The 5,182-nt window shown below is 34.5% G+C and overlaps 1 pseudogene; it reads right to left on the bottom strand.

Annotated features, from left to right (window-relative positions):
- Window positions 1–206: 206 nt before the first annotated feature.
- Window positions 207–322, bottom strand: LOC117285636 (annotated as a pseudogene).
- Between the last annotated feature and the right edge of the window lie 4,860 nt (window positions 323–5,182).

The raw sequence follows: 5,182 nt of genomic DNA, 5'->3' as shown, positions 1-5,182 counted from the left end.
TTCCAAAACAGACCATACACTCACTCATAGAACATGCTTAAGTAACTGCGAAGGAATTAAAGTTATCCCATGTATATTATCAGACCATAGTTAAAAGAAATTGGATATCAATAACAAAAAGTCCAAGAATTTCATAAACACATTTAAATTGAACAACACACTTCTGAATAACCAATGGGTCACGGAGGAAATTAAAGAAGAAATCAGACAGTTTCTACAATTAAATGGCAATGACAATACATCATATTGGATAGAGGACATATCAGATATTAAACTGATAAGAATAGATAGTACACTTGATCTTAGCCAAATGGATACATATTGAGGATATACTCCTAAGTGAAATAAATAGTTCACACATGTGTAAATACCAAATAGTTTCTCTGGTGTGAATAAACTGTAATAGTACATAAGATCCTAATGAGATAACCGACATTGTGAAATGGGAAGAAAAGGGGTAAAGGTGTAGGGAAACTGGGAAGGGTAGAGGAAAGGTAATAAGGGAAAAAATATGAAAACATGGAAATAAAGTGTTTGTAAATGAGGAGGGAGTGAAGAGAGGGCAGCGACAAGGGAAAAATTGAGAACCAAGACAACCTGTCATGTAAAGGCACAAGATCCCAATAATGAATGTAACTGTACTGTATACCTAAAATGTACCAATATACTCAATAAAAGAAAAAAAAGGTACATCATATCGGGATCTATGGGACACAATGAAAGAAGTCTTATGAATGAAATTCATGGCACTGAATATGCACACATATTAGGAACACAGAGACAGCTCAATTACACAACCTGATGCTGAACCTTAGGATTCTGGAAAAAGAAGAGCAGGGAAAACTCAAAGCTCATGCATGGGAGGAAATTATAAAAATCAGAGCAGAAATTAATGCAATGCAGACTAAAAGAATGATACAAAAAAAAAATTCACTGAAGCCAAGATTTGGTTCTTTGAAAATATAAACAAAAAATAGGGCTGGGGATTTAGCTCAGCAGTTTGGTGGCCTGCCTTGCAAGTGCAAGGATCCGAGTTTAATCCCTGGTACCAAAAAAAAAAAAAGAAAAAAAAGAAAGAAAACAGAAAAAAGAAAAGAAAAATAAACAAAATTGACAAACCCTTAGCCAACCTTATAAAAAAAAAAAAAAAAACCTAAAGAAAAGACCCAAATCCATAAAATTAGGAATGATAAGGGTGAAATTAAAATGGACCTAGCAGAAAGCTCAAGGACCATCAATACCTACTTCAAGAAACTATTCACCAATAAGATGGAAAATACAGAAGAAATGGACAGATCCTTATATTGATATGAATTAGCAAGGTTGAATGAAGATGACCTAAAAATTCTAAAGGACTCAATATCAATCAATGAAATTGAAAATGTAATTAAAATCTTATCAACTGAGAAAAGCCCAGGCCCTGATGGCTTCACTGACCAATTCTACAAGACACTTAGAGAGTGTCCTGTTTAAACTCTTCATTGAAATTGAGAGGGAAGCAATATTCCAAAACTCTTTCCTAGAAGCAAGTGTCACCTTGATCTCCAAAACGGAGAAAGATCCAACTGAAAAAGAGAATTATAGGCCAATCTCACTAATGAACATAGATGCAAAAATCCTTAATAAGATATTGGCAAATACAATGAAGAAGATAATCAAAAGATCATACACCCTGATCAAGGGGGATTCATCCCAAGGATGCAGGGATAGTTCAACATATGCAATCAATAAATGTAGTACCATATATTAATAGAGCCAAGGGGGAAAAAAAAGATCATCTCAATAGATGAAGAAAAAGCATTTAAAAATTGCAACATGCATTCATGATAAAAATCTGACAGAAAATTGGGATAGACAGACTCTACCTCAATCTGATAAAAGCCATCTACGAAAAATCCAGCAGCCAATATCACACTAAATGCTTAAAAACTAAAATCCTTCACACTTAAATCAAGAACAAGACAAGGATGTCCACTATAACCACTCTTGTTCAATATAGTTTTGGAAATATTAGCCACACAATTAGACAGAGAAAGAAATAAAATTATTAGAGATAGGAAAGGAAGAAATCAAATTGTTATTATTTGCAGATGACATGATACTCTATATAGAAAACCCCACAAACTTCACAGAAAGTCTTCTACACTTAATAACCAAATTCCAGAAAGTAGCTGGATCAATAGCTTCTCTGTACATGGAAAACAGACTCACTGAGAAAGAAATGGGGCAACCAATTCCTTTTACAAAACCATACAAAAAATTGAAACAACTAGGACCCAACCTAACAAAAGAAATGTGGAAACTACAGCACTCTGAAAAAAAATTGAAGGGTATATTGAAAAATGGAAAGACATCCCTTGCTCCTGGGTAGGAGGAATCAACATAGTGAAAATAGCCATAGTTCCAAAACTGCTATATAGAATCAATAAAATCCCAATTGATATCCCAACAGCATAGTTCACAGTCCTTAAAAAACAATCCAAAAATTCATTTGAAACATGAAGAGTCCTATAATAGCACAAGCAATTCTAGGCAATAAAATCAAGGAAGAGGGTATCACAATCTCTAAACTGAAACTATACTACAAAGCTACTGTGATAAAAACAGCATGGTAATGACAAAGAAACAGACCAGATCATCAGTGGAACAGATTACAAGATGCAGAAACATGTCCAGACACTCAGTCACTTCATCTTTGACTAAAGAGCCAACCACCCTCACTGAAGGAAAGATAGCCTCTGTAATAAATGGTGCTGTAAAAACTGTGCTTGGTAAAGACTAAAACTAGACCTATGTCTCTCACTATGCACTAATTTAAAATGAAAATGGATTAAAGATCTAAATATTTAAAATAACACTAAATCAGCTGGAAAAGAGTTTAGGTAGAACTCTGAAGACATTGGTGTAGGAAAAGATTTATTAGCAAAACCTTAGTTGCCTGTGAGCTGGCACAAATAATGAACAAGAGGGATGCCGTTTTATTAAAAAGCTTCTGAACAGCAAGAGAAACAACCAACAGTGTGAACAGAGAACCCACAATGTGAAAAAAAATACCAGCCGTTCCTTAGACAAAGGTCTACTATCTAGAATAAAGAACAACAACAACAAAAAAATCAGACTTCCCAAATTTAAAGACTTAATCAAAAAATGTGCATCTGAAATGAGCCAATATTTCTCAGATACAGAAGTAAAAAGAGGTAATAATCATAGTAAACATATGAAAAGTGAAAGAAATAAATATGAAAAAATATTCAACATCACGAGTCATTCAAGAAATGCAAATGAAAACATCACTGAGATTCCACCTTCCCCCAGAAGGAATGACTGCTTTCATGAAATCAACAAATAACAGAGGGCTGGGGGCTTAGCTCAGTAGTTCCACTGCCTGCCTTGCAAGCTCAAAGCTCCGAGTTCTATTCCCGATACCGAAATCACCAAATAACAAATGCTGACAAAGCTGTGGGGAAAGAGTTACACTGTTCCCATTCTGGTGGGAGTGTAGACTGGTGCAACCACTGTGGAAAGCAGTACGGAAATAACTCAGAGAAGTAGGATTGGAAGTCCCATTTGACCCAGCTATTCCTCTGCTGGGTGTCTTCCCTAAAAATTTCAAAGTATCGTACCGCAGTGATAGATGTGCATCCATGTTCATAGCAGCACAATTTTTAATAACTTGAACTTGGAAGCAGCCCAACTGCCCATCATTTGTAGACTGGATAAAGAAAAATTTTTTTTTAAAATAAAATGTTAGACTACTCAGCCATTAAAATGATAAATTAGAGACATTTATAGCTAAGTGGATGCATATTGAGGTGAAGCTCTTAGGTGTTATAAATAGGACACACATGTGTAAGCCCCAAACAGTTTCTCTAGTGGAGAAAACTGAAAGTGCAAGTAAGGACTAAAAGGTATAATAATACGAAATAGGAAGAAAAGGGACAAAGAGGAAGGGGTAATAGAAGCGGTAGTCAAAAGGAAAGAAGCGAATGGAATTAGTATGAGAAAATGAAACATAACAGAAACAAAGTCTTTTTAGAGAGGGAGGGAGGAAGGGATTGAATGGAGGGGAGGGGAATGGGGGGAAATAAAAACTGATGTTGATTACGTCGAGGTCTAAATTTCCAACAATGAAAGTCATTACACTGTACACATTAAATGTACCAAGGAAATCAATACAAGTGAAAGAAAAAAAAAAAGTTGATGGTGGGCAATAAGCGGCAAAGTAGTGAAGAAGCAGCAAGCGATTACGATAGCCCTCTCCCTGTCCACCTCTGAAAACCCCACCTATGACCACGACAGGCTTTGGGGGACACAAACGATGATGGCAAGTGCAGACTTCAGGCAGCACCATCGCTCTAAATGAGTAAGATGAAATTGTGGATAGTGGCGATCAAACCAAAGTGTGGCATCATTTTGAATATTTCAGTGCTTCGGAGAGAAAATTATGAGAAGCCTCATGTTCACAAGAAATAAGCGGAGGAAAATGAGAAGATTAAAATATTGTAGAGAAAATGGAATTTTTTAGTAGAACCTGGTATCAGAAATAAATGAAAATCTGTCGTTCATAAGAGGTATGGGTTTTTCTGCAAGAGAATGAAAAAGGCCTATTTCTTTTAATAAAATATAAAAGAACAATTCAACAGAATTTCATATTTCTGTCAATATTTCAAAAATTAAAAAATTTACTGATGTGTATATTCTTTCAAAATAAAACTCAAGACAATTCAAACAATAATTGGAATGATGAGATGCTGTATTTTTTGAATGTCTCTAGAGATCTTTGAAAAGAGCAGAAGCATAACAGTTGTACGGCATTTATGTGGTATCAATGAGGAAAATTCATAAAAGCAATTATATGAAATACTTAGTATGTTGTTTTACATTCATTCAGTAAAATAGAATATAAACGGAAAATATTGGTAATATTGATTCAGAGTTTGAGTTTTAGTGGGAAGTTATGAAAGAATGACAAGTACAAGTTTTGAGATTGTTGAAGACTGAATAGATTAATAATAGTAATGTATTTTATTTCCATTTTGGGCCAAGGGAAATTTCATTCCTTGATTATGTCATTTTCCTCTTAGCAGTTACAATAATTATATTTCCTTTCAAATCCACCTTATAGTCAATGATAAATTATGTATATACTAACTTTTAGTTTACTAACTTTAACATTCATGTG

The sequence above is a fragment of the Fukomys damarensis genome, unplaced genomic scaffold, assembly GCF_012274545.1.
Source record: "Fukomys damarensis isolate Sample0158 unplaced genomic scaffold, DMR_v1.0_HiC HiC_scaffold_11, whole genome shotgun sequence".
NCBI lineage: Eukaryota > Metazoa > Chordata > Mammalia > Rodentia > Bathyergidae > Fukomys > Fukomys damarensis.
This window is presented reverse-complemented; position numbering and strand designations above follow the sequence as displayed.